The 26,112-nt window shown below is 43.6% G+C and overlaps 1 long non-coding RNA gene across 1 annotated transcript in view; it reads left to right on the top strand.

Annotated features, from left to right (window-relative positions):
* The window catches only part of LOC141130066 (uncharacterized), a 104,837-nt gene extending 90,484 nt beyond the window's left edge, over positions 1-14,353 (top strand). Inside the window, exon 3 of the long non-coding RNA XR_012241973.1 lies at positions 14,042-14,353. This is a non-coding gene — a long non-coding RNA (uncharacterized lncRNA). The remainder of the gene's footprint in view (positions 1-14,041) is intronic.
* Positions 14,354-26,112: the final 11,759 nt, after the last annotated feature.

The raw sequence follows: 26,112 nt of genomic DNA, 5'->3' as shown, positions 1-26,112 counted from the left end.
TGGCTTTTCAACGAAAGCCACTGTAAGTGGTACTCCGCCTGTCGCTTCAGGCATGAGTGCTCTAGCTGTGGGGGCGCTCACCCCTCCAGCCGGTGCTTCAGGAAGGGTAAACAGACATTTTCCAGAGCGGGAGCCAAGACCGACCTTCCTAAGCCGGAGGACGCCGGTGAACGTCCTAGAGATGTCGCCCTGGCTAGACCGGTACCCCCTTCGTAGGGAGGCCCTGATCCTAAAGGATGGCCTGGATCGAGGTTTTTGGATACCGTTTTCCCCATCGAACGCGCCTACCATGTCGGCTAATTTAAAATCGGCTGTTGAATTTGAATCAGTAGTGGCCGAGAAAATCCAGAAAGAGCTGGAACTGGGGTGCATGGCGGGCCCCTTCGATCTTCCCCCATTTCACAACCTGCGGGTGTCCCCACTGGGCGTGGTCCCCAAAAAGGCGAGTGGTAAATTTCGTTTAATTCATCACTTATCTTACCCTTCCGGCTCCTCTGTCAACGACGGAATTGATCGCGAGGAATCGCGGGTGCATTATGCGTCGTTTGATAAGGCTCTTCACCTCGTCAGGGCAGCAGGGCGTTCCGCTCTTTTGGCAAAAGCGGACATTGAATCCGCTTTTCGCCTTCTCCCGGTCCACCCGGATTGTTTCCACCTCCTGGATTGCTACTTTCAGGGAAGCTATTTCTTCGATATGTGCCTGCCTATGGGTTGCGCCATCTCGTGTTACTTCTTCGAGTTATTTAGTAGCTTCCTTGAGTGGGTGGTCGCCCGGGAGGCCGGATCTCAGTCCATGCTGCACTACTTGGATGATTTCCTTTTTGTGGGTCCCTCGGACAGTGGGCAGTGTCAATGCTTGCTCTCTGTTTTTCAAGATATTTGTCGGCGTTTCACTGTTCCATTGTCCGTGGACAAAACCGAGGGTCCGGTAACGGTACTATCCTTTTTGGGTATTGAGATTGACACAGTGGCCATGGTCTTTCGCCTGCCGAGGGAGAAGCTGACCAGGCTTTTATCCTTGGTTCGTTTGGCGAAAGGGTCCAAAAAACTTCAGCTGAAACAGCTACAATCTCTGCTGGGGCACCTAGTATTTGCGTGCAGGGTCATACGCATGGGGAGGGCTTTCTGCAGGCGATTGTCTTGGGCCACGAAGGGCGTTACGGCCCCGCACCACCACGTTCGGATCACCAAGCCCATGCGGGCGGATTTGGACATTTGGCTAACCTTTTTGCAATCCTACAACGGACAGTCTTGTTGGTTGCGGGAGGAGGTACCGAACTCACAGCTGGAGTTGTACACTGATGCGGCAGGCTCCTGTGGTTTCGGTGCCTTCTTTCGGGGGGAGTGGTCTGCGGAATGTTGGCCGGCCTTATGGGCCCGCATGGATTTATTGCGCAATCTCACCCTTTTGGAGCTTTTCCCGATCATTGTAGCGGTGGAGCTCTGGGGTGAACAGTTGCGCAATCGTCAGTTGATCTTTTGGTCAGACAATATGAGCGTAGTGCAGGTAGTGAACAAGCAATCGGCCAGTTCCCCCCCGGTCGTATCACTGTTGCGTTTTTTGGTTTTAAAATGTTTGCAATTTAACATTTATATTAGGGCAAAACACGTTCCGGGAGTTTCAAATGACATTGCCGATGCTCTTTCCCGCCAACAGTACCCCCGTTTTCGTTCCCTGGCTCCGTCGGCTTCGCTGGAGGGCCTCCCCTGTCCGGCCCACTTATAGAACCTCGTTTCCGGGGATTGTTAGAACTGCTTCGGTCGTCGCTTTCTCCGAGGACGTGGGCGTCGTATTGTCGGGTCTGGCACGAGTGGTCACAAGCGTCGGGCGGTGAGTTCTCTATTTCATCTCCGGATGATAGACGTTTGATCCTATTTGCTTACCTGGTCCAGTTACAGGATAAGGGAGTGTCGGGTTCCACTGTCTCTTCGGCCATGTCTGCCTTATCCTTTTGGTTTCAGCTTCTGGGGTGGGGGGATGTCACAAAAGCCTTTCCAGTGCGTCGGATATTGAGGGGCTGGAAACGCATCACTCATCTGCCTGATTCCAGTCGCCCCATTTCTTTACAGATTTTATCGGATGTTTTGGCTATGTTGCCAGAGGTGTGCTCATCCGAGTTTGAGATTTTGCTGTTCCGAGTAGCTTTCTCATGGGCGTTTTTTGGGGCTTTTCGCATCGGGGAATTAGTTGCAAAATCCAGGTCTTCCACTGGGGGTATTCGATCGGAGGATGTCGTCCTGTCGGAGCGCAGTGTCACCATTTTATTGCGCTCCTCGAAGACTGACAGCCTTGGCAGGGGCCGCCGAGTGGTGCTGCACCACTGTGGCGGCCCATTCTGTCCTGTTTCTCTGGCCGTTCCTTTTCTTTCCGCGTGCCCCCCATCTCCCACTTTTTTCGTGCACGCTGACTCCTCCTCTTTGAGTCGCTTCCAATTTTTAAAAGTTTTTCGTTTTTGCCTCGAGGCTTTAGGCTTACCAGCGGGCGATTTTTCAACTCACTCATTTCGCATAGGCGCTGCCACCGCCGCTTCTGGCTTAGGGTTTTCCGATACGGAACTTCAGCGGCTGGGTAGATGGGAGTCGTCTCGTTTTTCGCTGTATGTTCGCCCTCACCTTTTGTGTTAATTTCAGGTTTTCCCCCGACTCAAGTTTGGATTTTGGGTGATTCCTTTGTCTTCTGGGCGGCTCGTCGTGCAGAGATCCGGAACTATGGGAGAAATTTGGGACTCTCTTCGACCGTGGCAAGGATTCGCTGGCTGGGCCTGCGCGGGCTGTGTTGGCATCAGGTACTGTGGGAATGTTGGCACCTCCGTACCCGCGTGTCCGGTCACATTGTCCTGGTGGTTCACGCCGGTGGGAATGACGTAGGTTACACCCGGTCCGTGGATCTCATTGCTGCCATAAAAGGTGATATTGTTCAATGCCTTGCAATGTTTACCAGTGTGACTTTTGTATGGTCAGAGATTGTCCCTCGTTCTATTTGGGCTAGAGAAGTTCCGGGACCCTGTTTAGAAAATTTTCGGAGGAAGGTCAACGCCCAGGTGTCCAAATTTGTTCGGAGGATCGGGGGGGTCGTTGTCCGTCACAAAGATTTGGAGGGAAACAACAATGACTTGTTGAGGAGGGATGGTGTTCACCTCAACGACATTGGCATGGATATATTTAACCTGGGACTTCAGAGGGGGGTGGAACAGGCGCTGGCTGCGGTGGGGCGCCCGTCAGTGGATCACTGACTGGCTGGTGGCGGTTTTGGTAACCTTGCCAGCAAATATGGCACCCCTTTGATGCCCGGATGGTAATTGGGAGATTGACGGCCGGTCCGGCACTGATGGTAAGGACAGGCCCCTCCTTCATCTCCCTTTTACATTGGTAGTTGAGTGCTCACAGTACAACTGTGACTGGCACGGTCCAAAAGGTTAATGTTAAGGTTAATGTTAATGTTGTTTTAAATAAAGCTGTGGCCTTGCCCTTTCCAACGTTATTGGTTGTATGTGTGGTTCTTATTGGTTGAGAAGAAGGGGTAAGGTATGACAAGTGATGGTTGGGACCTGGGCTTATTGCACCTCAGCAGTCATGAGAGCCTCTTGAGCCCATCGGGAGAGAGAGCCCTGACTGATGGGGGCATGACCAGGGAGGAGTTGCAGGAAAGTTGTTATAACTCAGGATTGGTACAAAGGGGAAAAGGGTTGGGCCTGAGCTCAGGAGTTTGGCACCCCAGGGGATTATGGTCCTTTTCGGACGGAAGCATGGAAGAGCTGCCCACCCTCCCGCCCTAATTTGATGGTATGTCACAGCGTGTTGCGGTTTTGGTAACCTTGCCAGCAAATATGGCACCCCTTTGATGCCCGGATGGTAATTGGGAGATTGACGGCCGGTCCGGCACTGATGGTAAGGACAGGCCCCTCCTTCATCTCCCTTTTACATTGGTAGTTGAGTGCTCACAGTACAACTGTGACTGGCACGGTCCAAAAGGTTAATGTTAAGGTTAATGTTAATGTTGTTTTAAATAAAGCTGTGGCCTTGCCCTTTCCAACGTTATTGGTTGTATGTGTGGTTCTTATTGGTTGAGAAGAAGGGGTAAGGTATGACAAGTGATGGTTGGGACCTGGGCTTATTGCACCTCAGCAGTCATGACATCCGCAGCGGTTCGTACAAGGCAGTGTGAACTGCCTGCGGATAAGGAGCGATGCGGGATCCGGCGCTGGAATCGTCCTGGTTCCCGCATCGCATCAGTGTGAACCCAGGGTAAAACAAAACTGAGGATAGTGAAACTGGGAGGCACATGCTTCAAACTCCAGGTATTGATGGCATAGGAAGAAGTGGGTCAAATGACCATCAGTTGACTTGAAAGACTACTGACATCCAGATCCAAAAAAGAATTGCTGATAGGGGGTATCTCAGCAATAAAGGTGAGTATTGCAGCAAAAGCTGCCTTTTTATTTTTATTATTAGGCTCTTCTTTATTTTTGTTAGCTGGAGTTCAACTTTAAAAATGTTCTGTCCAGTAACAGACATACACTATCACTCTGTTGCCTTCAGCTAATCACAGCAACATCGAATATAGAACCCTTGCATATGCCCAGTAAAATGAGTGGCCCGGATGATACACAGAGAAGCAACAAATCCTCCTACATACTCTAAATTGTACCTGTTTATCTGCAGTCTTTTATTCTATAAATCCATTAAAAGAACATAATTTATAAAGCTTGTCTGAGTTTTCAGAAAAAAAGGGGACGATGAGCTGAAATGACACTCTGCAGAGCTCAATGAGGAGAGCTCTGAAAGCTGATTGGAGGAAGGGGACCCCTACACAAGGTACACAGGTACAGAGCCAAGGCTGTCATTCAGCTGAAGCTCCCTCCCTGTCACCTTTTTTCTCTTTGTGTCAGGAAAACTTGTAATATGTGAATGTGATTAATGCTGATAGCAGAGAAATTAACCACTTCAGCCCCGGAAGGTTTTACCCCCTTCCTGACCATAGCACTTTTTACAATTCGGCACTGCGTCGCTTTAACTGCTAATTGCGCGGTCATGCAATGCTGTACCCAAACTAAATTTGCGTCCTTTTCTTCCCACAAATAGAGCTTTCTTTTGATGGTATTTGATCACCTCTGCCGTTTTTATTTTTTGCGCTATACACGGAAAAAGACCGAAAATTTTGAAAAAAAATGATATTTTCTACTTTTTGTTCTAAAAAAAATCCAATAAACTCAATTTTAGTCATACATTTAGGCCAAAATGTATTCGGCCACATGTCTTTGGTAGAAAAAATGTCAATAAGTGTATATTTATTGGTTTGCGCAAAAGTTATAGCGCCTACAAACTAGGGTACATTTTCTGGAATTTACACAGCCTTTAATTTATGACTGCCTATGTCGTTTCTTGAGGTGCTAAAATGGCAGGGCAGTACAAAACCCCCACAAATGACCCCATTTTGGAAAGTAGACACCCCAAGGAATTTGCTGAGAGGCATGTTGAGCCCATTGAATATTCATTTTTTTAGTCCCAAGTGATTGAATAATGACAAAAAAAAAAAAAAAATTACAAAAAGTTGTCACTAAATGATATATTGCTCACACAGGCCATGGGCATATGTGGAATTGCACCCCAAAATACATTTAGCTGCTTCTCCTGAGTATGGGGATACCACATGTGTGGGACTTTTTGGGAGCCTAGCCGCGTACGGGGCCCCCGAAAACCAATCACTGCCTTCAGGATTTCTAAGGGCGTACATTTTTGATTTTACTCCTCACTACCTATCACAGTTTTGAAGGCCATAAAATGCCCAGATGGCATAAAACCCCCCCAAATGACCCCATTTTGGAAAGTAGACACCCCAAGCTATTTGCTTTGAGGCATGTTGAGTCCATGGAATGTTTTATATTTTGACACAAGTTGCGGGAAAGTGACAAATTTTTTTTTTTTTTTTTGCACAAAGTTGTCACTAAATGATATATTGCTCACACAGGCCATGGGCATATGTGGAATTGCACCCCAAAATACATTTAGCTGCTTCTCCTGAGTACGGGGATACCACATGTGTGGGACTTTTTGGGAGCCTAGCCGCGTACGGGGCCCCGAAAACCAATCAGTGCCTTCAGGATTTCTAAGGGCGTACATTTTTGATTTTACTCCTCACTACCTATCACAGTTTCGGAGGCCATGGAATGCCCAGGTGGCACAAACCCCCCCCAAATGACCCCATTTTGGAAAGTAGACACCCCAAGCTATTTGCTGAGAGGCATGGTGAGTATTTTGCAGCTCTCATTTGTTTTTGAAAATAAAGAAAGACGAGAAAAAAAAATTTTTTTTTCTTTTTTCAATTTTCAAAACTTTGTGACAAAAAGTGAGGTCTGCAAAATACTCACTATACCTCTCATCAAATAGCTTGGGGTGTCTACTTTCCAAAATGGGGTCATTTGGGGGGGGTTTTTGCCACCTGGGCATTCCATGGCCTCCGAGACTGTGATAGGCAGTGAAGAGTGAAATCAAAAATTTACGGCCTTAGAAAGCCTGAAGGCGGTGCTTGGTTTTCGGGGTCCCGTACGCGGCTAGGCTCCCAAAAAGTCTCACACATGTGGTATCCCCGTACTCAGGAGAAGCAACAGAATGCATTTTGGGGTGTAATTTCACATATTCCCATGGCATGTTTGAGCAATATATCATTTTGTGACAACTTTGCGCAAAAAAAAATAAAAAAAATAAAAAATTGTCTCTTTCCCGCAACTTGTGTCACAATATAAAATATTCCATGGACTCGACATGCCTCTCAGCAAATAGCTTGGGGTGTCTACTTTCCAAAATGGGGTCATTTGGGGGGGTTTTGAACTGTCCTGGCATTTTATGCACAACATCTAGAAGCTTATGTCACACATCACACACTCTTCTAACCACTTGAAGACAAAGCCCTTTCTGACACTTTTTGATTACATAAAAAAATAATTTTTTTTTGCAAGAAAATTACTTTGAACCCCCAAACATTATATATTTTTTTAAAGCAAATGCCCTACAGATTAAAATGGTGGGTGTTTCATTTTTTTTTTTCAAACGCATTTTTTGGGGAAAAAACACACTTTTTTAAATTTTAATGCACTAAAACACACTATATTGCCCAAATGTTTGATGAAATAAAAAAGATGATCTTAGGCCGAGTACATGGATACCAAACATGACATGCTTTAAAATTGCGCACAAACGTGCAGTGGCGACAAACTAAATACATTTTTAAAAGCCTTTAAAAGCCTTTACAGGTTACCACTTTAGATTTACAGAGGAGGTCTACTGCTAAAATTACTGCCCTCGATCTGACGTTCGCGGTGATACCTCACATGCATGGTGCAATTGCTGTTTACATTTGACGCCAGACCGACGCTTGCGTTCGCCTTAGCGCGAGAGCAGGGGGGACAGGGGTGCTTTTTTTTTTTTTTTTTTTTTTTTTCTTTATTATTATTATTTTTTTATCTTATTTTTAAACTGTTCCTTTCATTTTTTTTTTTTTTAATCATTTTTATTGTTATCTCAGGGAATGTAAATATCCCCTATCATAGCAATAGGTAGTGACAGGTACTCTTTTTTGCAAAAATTGGGGTCTATTAGACCCTAGATTTCTCCTCTGCCCTCAAAGCATCTGACCACACCAAGATCGGTGTGATAAAATGCTTTCCCAATTTCCCAATGGCGCTGTTTACATCCGGCGAAATCTAAGTCATAAAATGCTCGTAGCTTCCGGTTTCTTAGGCCATAGAGATGTTTGGAGCCACTCTGGTCTCTGATCAGCTCTATGGTCAGCTGGCTGAATCACCGGCTGCATTCTCAGGTTCCCTGTTGAGACAGGAGAGCCAGAGAAAAACACGGAAGACGTTGGGGGGGGGCATTCCCTCCCACTGCTTGTAAAAGCAGTCTAGAGGCTAATTAGCTGCTAGGATTGCTTTTACATGAAAGCCAATCGCTGGCTGAAAAGAATGATACCAAGATGATACCTAAACCTGCAGGCATCATTCTGGTATAACCACTCAAAGTCGTGAATGGCGTACCTGAAGACAAAAAAATGGTTAACAATAAAGCACAGTAAACGGTAAGGTATAAAAAAATTGCATATCTGAAAAGCAAACATGATAAAACATAACAACAATAAAACATTGCAGAATAGAATACAGTAAAAAAGAGCAGAACAATAGAGAGAGAATAGAGAGAGAGAACAATAAAACAACAACTATTTTTTTTTTATTTTATATTTTTGTTTGTGTTTTTTTTTTTTTTTTACACTTTTTTTTGTAACTAACTTTTATAACTGTAACCGGTTCCAGGTTCGGGTCTCTCAAAATGCGATGGCATCTTGGGAGACCCTGTGAAAGTGTGCCTAGTCTGTGCAGTGCTGTACCCTACGCTAATACACAACTAGTGAATGGTAGCGTTCAAAACATTCACCAATGCAAAGACCAGGATTGTCAGGACAGGAGGGACAATAATAGCGGGTGTCACGCCTATATCCGCGCTTGCTGCAGACACGACATCTTTTTTGGGGGGGTTCGTTGGGTAGGGGTACTCGGGAGGACATAAAGAAAATGCCTCTCATGCAGCCGACTGCATTTGGTTGGGGATGTGAATGGGGGAAGTACGGGCGCTGCAGAAGTGGTGGGTTCCCAATTAGGATTGGCGAATGCAGCAGGAAGGGCACTATGGGCACGACGGGCCTGTGTTTGTCTTCTTGGTGGCAGCGGGACACTACTTGTGCTTGCCACCTCACCAGCTTGAACTGCATTTATGGGACTCGCCATGTCACCAAGTGTTACTGCAGTGCGGGTTTGACTACGACCGGGGTGTACTAGGCTGCTGGTGCTTGCCAGTTCACCAAAACGCTACCAAAAAAACTGTTAGCGATCGCAGGGATCAGGCCTGACTCTGCGAACGCTGCAGTTATGCGTTTAGTGTTTTGTAAGTGACAGTGATCGATCGATACTGCACTTGGGTGGGCTGGGCTGGGCCGGGCGGAGGGGCAAAACGCAGGTGCTAGCAGGTATCTGGGCTGATCCCGCTAACACTGCGTTTGTGGGAACCCTAAACTGCTGGGGACGCTAGTATAGATCTGATCAGATCAGATATTGATCCGATCAGATACTATACCACTAAGGGAGGTGTACGGTGTGTGCGTGGGTGTTAGCGGTACTGGCGCTAACCTGATGCTGCCTGGGGCTGGTGTTTGCCAGTTCACCAAAACGCTACCAAAAAAACTGTTAGCGATCGCAGGGATCAGGCCTGACTCTGCGAACGCTGCAGTTATTTGTTTAGTGTTTTGTAAGTGTCAGTGATCGATCGATACTGCACTTGGGTGGGCTGGGCCGGGCGGAGGGGCAAAACGCAGGTGCTAGCAGGTATCTGGGCTGATCCCGCTAACACTGCGTTTGTGGGAACCCTAAACTGCTGGGGACGCTAGTATAGATCTGATCGGATCAGATATTGATGCGTTCAGATACTATACCACTAAGGGAGGTGTACGGTGCGTGCGTGGGTGTTAGCGGTACTGGCGCTAACCTGACGCTGCCTGGGGCTGGTGCTTGCCAGTTCACCAAAACGCTACCAAGAAAACTGTTAGCGATCGCAGGGATCAGGCCTGACTCTGCGAACGCTGCAGTTATGCGTTTAGTGTTTTGTAAGTGACAGTGATCGATCGATACTGCACTTGGGCTGGGCCGGGCGGAGGGGAAGAACGCAGGTGCTAGCGGGTATCTGGGCTGATCCCGCTAACACTGCGTTTTTGGGAACCCTAAACTGCTGGGGACGCTAGTATAGATCTGATCGGATCAGATATTGATCCGTACAGATACTATACCACTAAGGGAGGCGTATGCTGCGTGCGTGGGTGTTAGCGGTACTGGCGCTAATCTGACGCTGCCTGGGGCGACGCATATCACCGCCGGGCGATCAGGGGGCTAAACCTTTATTAGGTAATAAACGGCGGGTCCCCTGACACTATAAAAAATAAACGAACTAACCAGCGTCACCCGTAACGGTTATACGGTGATCAGTGGTGAAAGGGTTAACTAGGGGGCAATCAAGGGGTTAAAACATTTATTAGATAGTATATGGGGGTCCCTGTCACTATAAAACGCTGACGGCGAACCTAAATATTTACGTTCCTAACTAGCGTCACCAGCGACACTAATACAGTGATCAGAAAAATGATCGCTTAGTGACACTGGTGACAGGGGGTGATCAAGGGGTTAAAACTTTATTAGGGGGGGTTAGGGGGGTATCCTAGACCTAAAAGGGGGTAATATTCACTGCCCTAACACTGTAACTGTCACAAACTGACACCAATACAGTAATCAGAAAAAAAAAAAAAATACTGCTTGCTGTCAGTTTGTGACGGGGGGGGGGTTATTGGGGGGGGATCGGGGGGCGATCGGGGGGGGATCGGGGGTGTAAAGTATGCCTGGCATGTTCTACTGTGTGTGTTTGTGTGTGTTGTGCACTTACATGTCTTCTCTCCTCGGCGCTGGACGGAAACTGCCGAGCCGAGGAGAGATGACATCACATCCTCTGCCTGTGTGAAACTACACACAGGCAGGGGAGGATTCCGATTGGCTGGGAGCGATCGCGAGGGGGGGGCCACGATCGGATGGTCTCCCCCTCGCCTCCCGACGCTCCCAGTCAAATGCCGACCACCGCTGGCACCGGGGGGGGTCCGATCGGACCCCCCGCCCGCGGGAGGCAGATCACGTACAGGTACGTGATTCTGCCTGCCCGTGCCATTCTGCCGACGTATATATACGTTAGGCGGTCGGCAAGTGGTTAAGCAATAGACAGAAGTGACACTTAGTGCTCTTAACTGAGACAAGTACACACTATAGAGGGGTATGCTTTGTTCATATTTCATGTCCGAGGTTTACAATCACTTTAATGATTAATATCTTCATTTCTGTACATGTGTTGGAACTTTGACATATACTATATTGTTGTATATTTTCTTAAAGTGTTGTTTAAAGGAAGCTCAACTTTCATTAAAAAAAGTTAAACAAGCATTTGCTTTTGATTTATTGATAAAAGTACAGTATCTGTGATCATTCCAGTAGCCAGCTTTGATTTTATAAGTCTGCCAAAAATTCAACTGTTCCTTTCTTGTAACCAAAGTAACTAGGTGTTCTGTCCACTGATGCCCAGGGTTCTTTTCCCAGTAATTGTTCCACAGCCAACCGCACAGTCCCAGCCACTCCTCAGACTCCAGTCTAGGGGTATGCTTTTTGATACTTCAATTAAAACTTCTACTTTGTTAGAGAATGAGTGGAGGATACCTCAGTAACTCCTAGCAACAAATGTAAGGATATGAATCTTTCTCTTAGGAATGTTATATTGAGTCCTTGCTTGGAGTAAATGTCAAACTGAGCTTTTCAGGAGCACTATAACAGTGCATCCCCTTTAGGTAGAACTGACTCTATTACAAGAGATTTAGCAGCAGTAGTAATGTGAGCAAACGTCCTTGTACAAGCAGTTAATGAACTGAGCTCTTCAGGACCCCACAGACAATGTCCTCTTTGAATAACACTGACATCCTTCAAACTAGCCCATACTCACTAGTGTCCTTGGATAATTAGTTTCATTCCAATATTTTCCAGGCACTTTCTCAGTAGTGCCAGACTAGATCCCCAGAGGAAAAAAAGTCCCTCAATCAGCTCCAGCAACTTTCAGTAGTATAGGCTGTTGATATCCTAGCTGGGTCTCCAATAAACCGTAGACATGTGGCAGGCTTGTCTAGGCGATCTCCCCCTCATTTAGTGACACAACCCTTCTGTTCCAACTCTCAGAGTATGTATACACACTCCCAGCCACCATCTGGTCAACTCTCCCCAGGAATTGGCCTGGGCTGCATAATTATGCAGTTGATGATTTCACTCTCCCTGCCCACTATCTTCAATAACATTTCCAGACAGAGATTGGAAGCAGTTAATCCTGCAGCCAACGAAACACAGAACAGATCAGAACAATCAAATGCAGCTCCACTCAATACAGTGAGCCAGAACTAAATTTACCTAACCTAGCATCTTTTTTAGAGGGTGCTACATGTAATGTCCTGTGAGGAAGAAGGTGCTAATTCAAAACGTGTCAACCAGCAGTGATCCTGATGTCCACCCCTTGCTATATGGAGACTGTCGGTGCCAGGGCTGATTGCCACAAACAGGTGGCTTTTACAGGCAATCATTTTCCACATGTTTGTGAGTCGTTTTTTAAATTGTTTTTATTAATAAACTATCTTGGGATAATGCACAAGGCTGGTGTGCCCTCTTCTTTTTATCTTTTTTTTTTATTACATTTCTTTTTACAGAACTTGAACTGATCATATGACTATACCAAACAAATCTGTCCACTTAGCATTCATGAAAAAGGAAGGCATTGGAATCCATATGTACCTTTTTTTTAACAGAATAGCCAAGAGAAATTGCCAAAATCCTTGCAATGTATATAACTGACCTAGAGAATATTGAGTTTCTACAACAAAGGCCTTGGTACAACATATAAATATAATACAAACTCCTCATATTTTGCTTTCAGACTCCTTGTAATATTAAAATAGACTGTTTGCTATTTACTTTCAGCTAATACAGTTTAATAGCTTTCAAAAGTCTAGATATTAGCTTATAAATATATGGCAAAATAAACATCTCAGCATGCTTTAGTCAATGCCACCAAAGCTTATTCTCAGAAACTATGGCTTGGCTGTTAGAAAAATGTTCTTTTATATTGCATTCTTATTATGTCTCACCCTGTGTGTTGACCGCTAAATAGCCCTCTTTCAAATTACAATTGGCTGTGACAAGCAACAATATTAATGAAATATACCATCATTGATCATATTGTGACGGAGTAATAATCCTTACTGCACATTAGCTGCTTCCTAAATATTTATATACAGTTTGCTGAGTACTTTGCTGTACACGTATTGTAATCCACCTGCAGCCGGAGGGCCTGCCGCATAATTCATCGCTCTCCTGTTAACAGGGAAGGGTTTCGGGGCATCAATTAGCGAATTCAATATTCATTATGAAAGCAAATATTCAACTGCCACTCATTGCTATGACTATTGTGGAAGAACAATCAAGGCTTTTAGATTTACAGGGGAGGAAAATGCAGCTGCTTTCACTAATCAGAGGTTTTTTGTTATTATTAATAATATATAACAATGTATTCTCCCTTGAGCTAAATTGGATGTGGAGCTGAATTAGCCTCCACACGTTAAATAATGTTGGCTTTCCCAGAGGGAGCTCAAATTGGGACTTTTTTCAAGCAAAAATTCAATTATGCAAAAAAATCTTATTCACAATAGCTTAAAACTACTGTAATACTTTTATATTGTATTTTATGAAAATATTTTGAATATACTTGATGTGTCCATTGGAGTTTAAGGTTTAGATTTGCACCCTGCATCTAATAGTAGCCCTATGAAAATGTAATCAATAAAATGTGTTATAGCTACACATATGCAAATATGATCTGAATTGTTGGTTTTTAGCTGGATATTATATGCACTCATGCGAAAGATCAAGTACACTCTAAGTAAACTGTTGAGTCAACATATTCGGATAGGCAAACACTATATCTTCATTCAAAAAGTGCCTACAGATAAAAGCAATATACTTGAACTAATGATATATAAACTTAACATATTGGGGGAAATTTACAAAAACTGCAGCATGCATAATCTGGTGCAGCCCTGCTTAGCTTTGAGGTTTTATTGTCAACGCTTAATTTAATACGTTGAAGTTAGAAGCTGATTGGCTACCATGCACAGCTGCGCCAGATTATGAGTGTTCCAGTTTTAATAAATCCCCCCCCAGATGTATTCATTCTTGTAATTTAAAATAATGAAAGCAGATATATACCTTGAAAAAGTAAGTACCTACATTTATCACCACTTCAGAAATTGGAATTGGGTATTCCAGATTACTGTAGGGGCCAATGATTAGAATCTTCTTAGGGAATATGCAGGTAAAACCAGCCATATTTAAACTGCAGGTATTTATGGTCTGGTCTTCTCTTTTCCATTAAGTGCCAATGTGTAATATCATCGTGTCAAGATCAAAAGAGCTCCCTAAAGACCTCAGAAAGAAGGTTCTGGATGTACATGAGTCTGGGAAGGGATTTAAAAAGATCACCAAAACTCTCAAATCTGGTTAAAATTTGCACTCTTCAATACGAGGAAGAAACAACAGGTTTTGGGGTTAAAAAGGCCACCCTCGTCTCTGATTATCCATGTGAGGCTCACATCAGATTATAGTGACACCAGATATTTCACATAAGTAATGATAAGTTCACTGTCATAAAATATAATATCTGTTATCAATGCTCTTATCTAACAAGACACCCCACCGCACTTTGGGCCACTGTAGCGGCTGTACCTGCACCTATGTTTTTCTTGGTTCTCACCTCCCATAACCCCAATAAAACTTTACAGAATAATCTTCTTGGTGGGACAAATGGCCTTAGCCCCAGCACAGTTAGCTCTCATTAGGGGTGCTGGGGTTACTGCGACCATCACCTCTCACTTCGAAAAGCAATACTAGAAAGGGGTTTACTATGGACAATATTGTAATAAGTTTCTGTTGGAATTTACCCCCTTCCCTTTTTTCCCTCCTTACCTTTTATCCTATCTTACCATAGCTTATTATAGTTTGTACGGACTATTGTCAATGATATTGGATGATGTTATACAAGGTTACTTAATGTCCATTGTTTTAACCATGTATTTGTAAATTCAATAAAAACATGTTTAAAAAAAAATCACCAAAATATCTAAAATCAATCATTCTACAATCAGAAAGAGATTTTCCCAATAAACCTGCATGGAAGATGTGCCAGGAAAGAGCCTTTCATAACAATTAACCCTTTCATGACTAAGCCTATTTTTGAAATTTGGTGTTTACAAGTTAAAATCCGTATTTTTTGCTAGAAAATTACTTAGAGTTCCCAAACATTATATATATTTTTTTAGCAGAGAATCTAGAGAATAAAATGGCGATTGTTGCAATATTTTTTATCACACGGTATTTGTGCAGCGGTGTTTTAAACGCAAATTTTTGGAAAAGTGACACTTTCATGAATTTAAAAAAATCCAAACAGTAAAGTTACCCCAATTTTTTTGTATAATGTGAAAGATGATGTTACGCCGAGTAAATAGATACCAAACATGTCACCCTTTATAATTGCACGCACTCGTGGAATGGCGACAAACTACGGTACCTATGAATTTCCATAGGCGACGTTTTAAACATTTTTTACGGTTACCAGGTTTGAGCTACAGAGGAGGTTAGGGGGCTAGAATTATTACTCCCGCTCCGACGATTGCGGCGATACCTCACATGTGTGGTTTGAACACCGTTTACATATGCGGGCGCGACTTCCGTATGCGTTTTCTTCGCTGCGCGAGCTTGCGGGGACACTGGCACTTTAAAAATTTTTTTTTTAATTTATTTATTTATTTTATTTATTTTTTTACTTTAAAATTGTGTTTAAAAATTTTTTTTTTTTTTTTTTTTTACTTTTATTGCTGTCACAAGGAATGTAAACATCCCTTGTGACAGTAATAGGTGGTGACAGGTACTCTTTGTGGAGGGATGGGGGGTCTAAAAGACCCCCCATCCCTCCTTTACACTTCAAAGTATTCAGACCGCTGAAAACGGCGATTCTGAATACTGTGTACTTTTTTAAATTCGGCGCCATTGGCAGCCGAGTAAACGGGAAGTGACGTCATGACGTCGCTTCTGTGTTTACAACAAGAAGGCTGGAACGAAGCCGCTCACAGCTTCGTTCCAGCCTGCCCCCAGCCGCCGAAGATCCCCGATTGGACACCGGGCCTCCCAGCGGCGTGAGGCGGCGGGAGGCGGCGGGAGGCGGCGGGAGGGGGGGGGGTGTCCCCTCCCGCTCCTCCGGTATAACAAGCGAGTGGCTTTTAGCCGCATCGGTTGTTATACACGGGTAGCCGATCGCCCGCTGGAAACAACGGTACCAGGATGATGCCTGCAGCTGCGGGCATCATCCCGGTATAACCCCGGAAAGTCGAGTACGCATATCTGCGTACGGTCGGCGGGAAGGGGTTTAAACAAGTCTACAGGTTGCCATTAAATGTAGTGTAGCAGTTTTTATTGTTGTCTGTGCCCCCATTAGGGAGATTTACTGCCTCTACTTGTCCTGTTCATCATCCCCAACAGTAAAAGTAAAAGTAAATCCCAAATTTTGGGTTGTCACCAGAACTGGAATATAGGAGAAATATTCCAATTGGAACACTAGGTCTGGTGATCCTGGTGACAACCTCACTTTGGAGGACTTTCCTCTCAGTTCCTGTTTTGGCTATAGGACAGGAAGTAAGGAAAAAGCTCCCCAATGGGATACACATGAAAAAAAAAATGACAGGGGTTATAATCCTTCCAATAATCATTGCCTTTAGTTCTACTTTAAGGAATATCTATATAATTTTTAATCGTTCTGTCCCCTATGGGGACACAGTACATATGGTACTTTTCTAATAAATATGTTGTAAAAAAAATTGCAACATTCAAATCCTTTTTCTCTATAGTTAATCTACTTCTACACCAATCCAATAGGTTAAGTGGCGCATATCAGAAACACTGAACCAATAATCTAAACAAAGCGAGTGTAGTTTTGCCCTTATTTTTCAGTCCTTGTTCAGATTACATGAAGTATTTTGTCCCATGTTGCTAGGTGATTTCTAACCCTAACTATGAGGTCTATCCTGCCTCCCTCCTGCCACAGCCAATCTGACAAAAGCTCAGAAGGAAACAGCTGCTTGATAAGGGCAGCTTGTCTCAGCTGTAAACGCTTTGCTTAACCACTTGCTGACCGTGCTATAGCCAAATGACGGCTACAGGGCAGCTGTCTAGTTCTGGGACGCCATAATATGACGGCATCCCATGATCGCACCCGCCATCCGCGCACACCATCCAGAGAAGACTGCCAATCACAAATTGAGGTAAAGAGCCAATCAGTGACTCTTTACCACGTGATCAGCCGTGTCCAATCATGGATGTCAACAGAAGGCGGTTATTGACACTTTTTTCCTCATCCTGACAGCATAAAGAGAGGAGAGCCAATAACCGATTATCAGTGCAGTCCCAACATTGCCCAACAGTGCTGCCAAGCAGTGCCCATAAGTGATGCTAATCAGTGCCTATCTGTGCTGTCAATCAGTGCCCATCATTGCCTCCTGATCAGTGTTACCTATCAGTGCCGCATAACAGTGCCCATTAGTGCCGCCTATCAGTGCCCCTCAGTGTTGCCTACCAGTGCCCATCAGTGATGCCTATCCATGCCCATGAGTGTCGCCTACCAGTGCCCATCAATGATGCCTATCTGTGCCCATCAATACCTCCTATCAGTGTCCATCAGTGCCACCTGTCAGTGCCCATCAGTGCAGCCTCATCAGTGCCTAGAAGTGCCACCTCATCAGTGCCCATCAGTGCAGCCTATCAGTGATAAATATGTAATATGATAAATAAAAAACCCAGTGGTGATTAAATACCATCAAAAGTAATCTCAAATTGTGTGAAAAAAAATGATAAAAATTTTGTTTGGGTACAGTGTTGCATGACAGTGTAATTATCATTGAAAGTGTGACAGTGCTGAAAGCAGGAAGGGGTAAAAGTGCCCAGTGGGCAAGTGGTGTTAACAGCTACTGTATGAAGCAGCTCCAGAACGACATGCTCTATGAGACGCTGGGAACTTTTGCTGGTAAAACAAAGTCACATGAAAACATCCATTGTGTTTCGTGGACAACACCACTTTCCCTTCATCAGAGTTACAAAAATAAACATAAAATATAGTCATAATGATGACAAATTATGTCTAGATATGCAGGCTCACTTACCCTCCATGTGGGGGTACCTTTGTGCTCAACAATGCTTGGGTCCAGGCGGGGCTATGTTAATAAGAAAATCAACATTATGGCAATACCCTGGCTTAGAAATGACCCATACACTGTGTGCAATACTTAAATGTACAGAGTTCCTCTGTAAAACATATTGTCCCGTGTTACTACACACCTTTTTTGATGTATGTTGCATTTAGGAGGGACGCCTCACTCACAGTGACAGAATGGGGTCCTGCTGAGCACTAGCGTGGACCTCTTGCATGCTCATAATTAACTCCCTCTTTGGCCCGTACCATGCAACCAGGTACATGGGGTCTCCATACTGTGGGTACAGTCCGGGTTACTTTTTGGGAATCGACCACTAGGAAAGGAGCAGAACACTAACCCCCTTGCTACCAGAGGACCTGTCACCTACTCCAATTAGCACTCCTAATGACCAGCTGCTATACACGTCCCACCAGTTCTTGGTTAACCGAGGCAACTGTTTTCCAACTCCAACTTTCCTGCAGAGTTAACCCTTTGTAGTGGCCTTGTTTATACTCCCTGTGTGTTTTACAGCCCCATCCCTTGAATAATTTCAGACTAGGCTCAAGAACAGTTCAAGAACTTTACTTAAAACTTTTAAGTACATGTGGTTAATTGAAAATCAGTTCATTTCCTATCTAACAATCCTGTGGCTGCCCAGGCATACCTGAAAAGGTGAGAGTCCATACTGGCATGTGTCCAACAATGATGAGTTCATTGGCAAAGGGCCTTTCCCTATATATAGGAAGGCAAGACCCAAAAAGCTTGGGAAACCAGTGGCAAAACACCTAACCCTTCCCTGGCCTAGGTGCCCTGAGCCTTCTTGCTGAAACAGTACAATCCTTTTGTAGGCACCTGCCTATAACATAGTAACCAACTTGTCACATGAACTTCAGTTGTCGCAATTGAATTAGAAATGGTAAAAGACACAAATTATATACAGTGCCTTGAAAAAGTATTCATACCCCTTGACATTTTCAACATTTTGTCATGTTACAACCATAAACTTGAATGTATTTTTGGGGGATTTTATGTGATAGACCAACACAGAGTGGCACATAATTGTGAAGTGGAATGAAAATGGTTTTTAATTTTTTTTACAAATAAATATCTGAAAACTATGGCGTGCATTTGTATTCAGCCCCCTTTACTCCGATACCCCAACTAAAATCTAGTGGAACCAATTGCATTCAGAAGTCACCTAATTAGTAAATAGTCCACCTGTGTGTGATTTATTCTCAGTATAAATGCAGCTGTTCTGTGAAGCCCTTAGAGGTAAGTTATAGAATCTTAGTGAACAAACAGCATCATGAAGGCCAAGGAACAAACCAGACAGGTCAGGGATATAGTTATGGAGAAGTTTTAAGCAGGGTTAGGTTATAAAAAAATATCCCAAGCTTTGAACAACTCACAGAGCACTGTTCAATCTATTAATCAATGGAAAGAGTATGGCACAACTGAAAACCTACCAAGAGATTGCTGTCCACCTAAACTGACAGACCGGGCAAGGAGAGCATTAATCAGAGAAGCAGCCAAGAGGCCCATGGTAGCTCTGGTGGAGCTGCAGAGATCCACAGCTCAGGTGGGAGAATCTGTCCACAGGACAACTATTAGTTGTGCACTCCACAAATCTGGTCTTTATGGAGTGGCAAGAAGAAAGCCATTTTTGAAAGAAAGCCCCGTTTGCAGTTTGTGAGAAGCCAAAAGAGGTGCTCTGGTTAGATGAGAGCAAAATTGAACTTTTTGGCCTAAAAGCAAAACACTATGTGTGGCGGAAAACTAACACTGCACATGACTCTGAACACACCATCCCCACCATGAAGCATGGTGGTGGCAACATCATGTTGTGGGATTTTCTTCAGCAGGGACAGGGAAGCTGGTCAAAGTTGATGTGAAGATGGATGGAGCCAAATACAGGGCAACCCGTAATGCCGCGCACACACGAGCGGACTTTACGGCAGACTTGGTCGGGCGGACCGGAGTCCATCAGATAATTCGATCGTGTGTGGGCTCCAGCGGACTTTTTTTTCCCAAAAGTTTGACGGACCTAGAAATTAAACTTTCCAACGGACTTGAGTCCGGTTGAAAAGTCCGCTCGTCTGTATGCTAGTCCGACGGACAAAAACCAACACTAGGGCAGCTATTGGCTACTGGCTATGAACTTCCTTGTTTTAGTCCGGTCGTACGTCATCACGTACGAATCCGTCGGACTTTGGTTGATCGTTTGTAGGCAAGTCCGTTCATTTGGAAAGTCTGTCGAAAAGTCCGCCAGACCGAGTCCATCGGAAAGTCCGCCCGTGTGTACGCGGCATTAGAGTCTGCAAAAGAATTGAGACCCTAAACATACAGCCAAAGCTACAATGGAATGGTTTTGATCAAACCATATTCGTATGTTAGAATGGCCCAGTCAAAGTCCAGACCTAAATCCAATTGAGAATCTGTGGCAAGACTTAAATTGCTGTTAACATACACTCTCCATCCAATCTGACAGAGCTGGAGCTATTTTTCCTTTAGAAATGTCATTTTGCTGTGGTACTGTTCTAAACACGGATGCGCCACTTTACAGGCATACTATATACACGCCCAGGCATGATATTTAAGGAATATTTCATTTTTATTGTTTCACTTTAAGCATTAAAAAAATCACTGCTCCTGAAAAAACGGCAGTTTTTAAAAAATTTTTTGCATTGATACATGTCCCCATGCGGCAGGACCCGGGTCCCCAAACACTTTTTATGACAATAACTTGCATATAAGCCTTTAAAATGAGCACTTTTGATTATTCATGTTTGTGTCCCATAGACTTTAACGGTGTTCGTGTGTTCTGCCATATTTTTTACCTGTTTGGTATGTTCTGGTGCGAACCGAACAGGGGGGTGTTTGGCCCATCCCTAGTAGAGACATCCCCAAAAAGACTTGCAGCTGTAAATGCAGCGGAAAGTGGTTTTACAAAGTATTGACTCGGGGGTGCTAAATACAAGTGTATGCCACACTTTTCAGATATTTATTTATAAAACATTTTGGAAACCATTTATCATTTTCCTTCCATTTCACAATTATGTGCCACTTTGTGTTGGTTTATTACATAAAATCCCAATAAAATACAGTCATGTTTTTGGTTGTAACATGACTAAATTTGCAAAAATTCAAGGGGTATGAATACTATTTCAAGGCACTGTACATAGTAAAACATCAAATAAAGAAAGCAGATTTATAATGTAATCATGTATATGTATATTCATATGCATATCTAGATATAATTTGTCATTATTATGATTATGTTTTACATTCATGTAGCGTTGATGAAGGGGGAGTGGTGTTGCCACTGAAATGCAGTGGCTGTTGTTATACAAAATATTTACCAGCAGATAAAATGATCTTAGGATCTGTTATCCATTTTTGGTCTCGCACTCTTTGCTATATTTCTTTGTTATGAAGCAGCCATCTTCTTTCAAGCTGTTGCTGGATCGGTGGGGGAGGGGGTTAGCTAGGGTTAGAAAGCACCTAGAAATATAGAGGAAAGTACTACATGTATTTTCTACCATAGGGGACAGATCTGTAATAATCTGTAGTGAGGAATAACAATAGATCTTTAGGTCTGCATCATATCAAACCGTGCTTGATGATAATAATGATTATGATAATGATTGCTGTTGAAAGTTTAAGATGAACTGGAATTTATGCTTTCAATTCAGTATTACTGGCAATTCCAACACAACATGACTCAATTTTGGAGCACTCCCGGCAACAGAGGTATTTCAGAACACAGTCCAGCAAGACAGCCGAAGCAAGGATGTCCCCACAGTAACTTTTCTCTTCAGGGGTGGAGTAATCTTTAGTAAATCAACACAACTCCACCAACCCATATTTGTAAACATTGGTGTACTTCTCAACATATCTGGGTGACAACTTTTCAAACTCGACATGAAGAGGAATTTTAAGAAAGCTCCGAATGGCAGCATCCACCCACTGTACTCTCTTTTCCTGAATCTCCTCTTCCAACTGAGTAGGTATATATGGATACAAATAACCATATTCTTCAGCCACTTTCTTAGCAACAATGTGCTGTAACTTGGACAACCTAGGCAGCATTTTAGGGTCTCCACATTCAGGTAGAACCCGAGTATCTGAGGCACGTTGGACCAGATGCCCAGCAACAGTGTCAGGCCTGCTAAGTAACGTAGCCAGTGGGGCGGTTTAGATATAACAATCTTAGGCGGCCAATTTGCCCAACACTCTTCTTCAAATGATCTGGTAAAGCACAAACGTGGTGTTGCCCTAGTAGACAATTCAATGTTAAGGTTAGCAGCCTGCACAGAGAGGACTTCACCCTCTTCTATATCACACAATTGCTCCTCCTCGCTATCAGTCAACTTTCCAGTCCATGACAAAGCGTCTGAAAACAGTTCAGAAATCTCATCAGATGGGGTATCTGAATTGGATATAGTGGAGCACTCTTCAGGAGCAGGTTGCGCTTCAAACTAACAGCAGCAATCAAAGCAACCTCATCTCCCTTGTTAACCACAGGTTTTACAGCCCCCACTGGCACACTACTTTTACCCAATTCAAGCTTACCAGACTCCGGTGTCTTTCTCCCAGGAGGTTCCCTCATCAGAGAATGCAGGTGGGCCTGAACATGGCCCCGGGGGGAATGACTGGAGTACATGGTCCTGGAGCAGCGCAGGGATGAGAGGAGCAGCTTCTCGTATAAGTCGGGTGATGGCAGGAGGACTCTCAAAGTTTTCCCCCACTGGGATGTCAACATTCTTATCCCACTCTGCCTGTAGTGTCTGTAGAGGTTGGGCTGGCGAGGTTACCTTGAGTAGGGGTTCCCCACAGTGTCTACAGATGATTCAAGGCTGCAGATTCGTGGCTAGGCCAGAACATTTTGCGCAGATCAGCCCAAGAGCTTCATAGCCTTCCTCAGTGTATAACGTGAGGCTACCTTTCGTTGTATTGAAGTAGGAACGGGAGTCAGTTTATATGGCCATAGTTATGTGTGTAGTAAGACTGATTTAGAATTTCAGCTAAGAATCATATTTCTTGTATTTCATGTTGAAGCTATTTGTGACTTCCTCATCACAGGAATCTGCTACATTCCTCTTTCTGTGCAAAAAGCTTTGCTTGCTGACATCATTTAAGACAGATGAAGGAACCGCAATAGCATACTGCAGAGAAACGAAAGTTTAGTAAAAAAGCTAAAAATATATATTTTTGCGGAACTTGTCTGATTTTAGGATGCATACGTTGATTTTTAAAAGGTTAGAATGTCTGGTATAAAGAAGTGTACCGCCTGTTCGTTTGTGACGTAATATGCTAAAAATTATATCTACACTGTATTCACTGTATCTGGGACTCTTGGCATGTAGACGCTAGTCGGGTCAGGAGCTTCCATTCTTTTCTGGCCAGAAAAATGGAATAAAATCTCGCATACCAGAGTTCTTTGTCCAACTGTCATATACCGATATTCTGCTACTTTATTATATCCTATCCTGGTGTCTGTCAGGGTGCCCTTTGATCTGCTCAGACTGGGGGTAACTCTCATAGCTAGGGTTAAAAAGCACCTAGAAATATAGGGGAAAGTACTACATGTATTTTGTACCATAGGTGACAGATCTGTAATGATCTGTAGTAAAGAATAATAGTAGATTTTTAGGTCTGCATCCTATCAAACCGTGCTTGACGATAATAATGATTATGATAACGATTGCTGTTGAAAGTTTAGGATGAACTGGAATTTATTCTTTCAATGATCCAAGGCACACTAGTAAATCCAACAAGGTATGACTGAAAAATAAAGAAATGGAGGGTTATGGGCTGGCCTATTCAAAACCCTGATTAGAATCCCATTGAAATGTTATGTGATTTGATAATGGGCAAATCATGCAAGGCTACTCCCAAACATTTTTGCAACTGAGGGAATTTTGCAAGGAGGAGTAGTCAAAATTGTCACAGCTTTTTCTGAGGATATGGTGGTGGATAATGCTCTGGACACTTACGATATATTTTGTTGTACAGTAGCACATATGCCCACCTTTTCATGCTTCCTGAGAAAGTGGACTTTATTTCACAAAATGCATTGAGAAGTGTTTATCTTGTGGGCTAACTTCAGTAAACATTATCCAAGAATGTATATGTTTAGAACATTAATGTTATGCGGGTTTAATTTATTCAAAAGTGGTATATGCATGAGCTATTAATATTCAGCCATATTTGAATCTGGTTTTATGGATTTTTTAATGCTCTTATAGGATGTTTTAATATTAGAATATTGTTGCATATATGTGTAGCCATGGCCCCGAACCCTAGAGGCCTAATGGTTAGCTCCATAGTCACGGAGAGCTGACAACCATCTTCACAGTGTGGGTTACTAGGCATAGTGGGTGTGGTGTGCTAGTGAGGTCATCATAAAAAAAAAACAAAAAACAAAACTGTATGACATCTAGTGATGCTTAATCTCGCTCATATTAATCGCTATGATTATGATCAAAGGGGGGAATGAAGTAGGAACGGGGGTCAGTTTATATGGCCATAGTTATGTGTGTAGTAAGACTGATTTAGAATTTCAGCTAAGAATCATATTTCTTGTATTTCATGGTGAAGCTATTTGTGACTTCCTCATCACAGGAATCTGCTACATTCCTCTTTCTGTGCAAAAAGCTTTGCTTGCTGACATCATTTAAGACAGATGAAGGAACCGCAATAGCATACTGCAGAGAAACGAAAGTTTAGTAAAAAAGCTAAAAATATATATTTTTGCGGAACTTGTCTGATTTTAGGATGCATACGTTGATTTTTAAAATGTTAGAATGTCTGGTATAAAGAAGTGTACCGCCTGTTCGCTTGTGACGTAATATGCTAAAAATTATATCTACACTGTATTCACTGTATCTGGGACTCTTGGCATGTAGACGCTAGTCGGGTCAGGAGCTTCCATTCTTTTCTGGCCGAAAGATGGAATAAAATCTCGCATACCAGAGTTCTTTGTCCAACTGTCATATACCGATATTCTGCTACTTTATTTGGTGCATTTGGCCGTGAGGGGGGGATATTGGTGTGACCTGTTGAGGCAGGTGTGCATCTTTCGGACGAATCCTCAGTCAGTCAGTAATTTTTGGGTGGGAGTGTCTGGTATGATTGATGTGTGTATGAGACATCACTTTGTGGTGAAGTGACTGGGGTCCTCTTCTAAGTGAGTTTTCTGGCCGGGAGACTACGCCCAGGCCACTGACCGAGGGAAGCGTTGTCTATTGTTCCTATTTGTGTCGAGGATTCAGACCCCTTACTGAATTCTCATCATTTACCCTACCCTCTGTGTCTGTCTTGGTGTCTGTTAGGTTATAAGTATGGGTGGGAAATATAGTGTTGAATCTCCCCTACAATCCATGATCTCCAACTTTAGGAAGGGATTTGCTAAGAACTGCAATTTAAAACTTAGCCCTGAGAAATTGATAACATTGTGTGAGAAAGATTGGCCCCGCTATGGAGCGCGGTGGCGCCCACAGGGAACCCTTGACTTAGAGACCTTTGACTGATTATTTGAGACTATTATATCAGACTCACAGAAACATGACCAAGATGCACCTTCCAGGAGGACTGTTCGTTCGGATGATTGTGCATCCCTCGAATAAATCCTCAGCCAGTCAGGAGGAATATCCGTCCAGATGATTGTGCATCTCTCGGATAAATCCTCAGCCAGCCAGTCAGGAGGAATATCCGTCCAGATGATTGTGCATCTCTCGGATAAATCCTCAGCCAGCCAGTCAGGAGAAATATCCATTCAGATGATTGTGCATCTTTCGGATAAATCCTCAGCCAGTCAGTCAGGAGGAATATCCGTCCAGATGATTGTGCATCTCTCGGATAAATCCTCAGCCAGCCAGTCAGGAGGAATATCCGTCCAGATGATTGTGCATCTCTCGGATAAATCTTCAGCCAGTCAGTCAGGAGGAATGTTCGTCCAGATGATTGTGCATCTTTCGGAAAAATCCTCAGTCAGTCAGTCAGTCAGTCAGCTAGGAGAAAACGTCCGTCTGGATGATTGTGCATCCTTTGGACAAATGGGAAATAAAGACCTGCAGTGGATAGAAGCCAAAAAAAAAAAAAAAAAGAAAAAAAAAGAGGAACAGTGTAGAATTATAGTTATGACAAGAGTAGTACCACTGACAAAACAAACAAAACACATATATTCTCAACCCGAAGAGACAGATCAG

Source organism: Aquarana catesbeiana, linkage group LG02 (genome assembly GCF_042186555.1).
Source record: "Aquarana catesbeiana isolate 2022-GZ linkage group LG02, ASM4218655v1, whole genome shotgun sequence".
NCBI classification, from domain to species: Eukaryota; Metazoa; Chordata; class Amphibia; order Anura; family Ranidae; genus Aquarana; species Aquarana catesbeiana.
The sequence above is the reverse complement of the archived record's forward strand: the minus strand, read 5'-3'. Positions and strand labels throughout refer to the sequence as shown.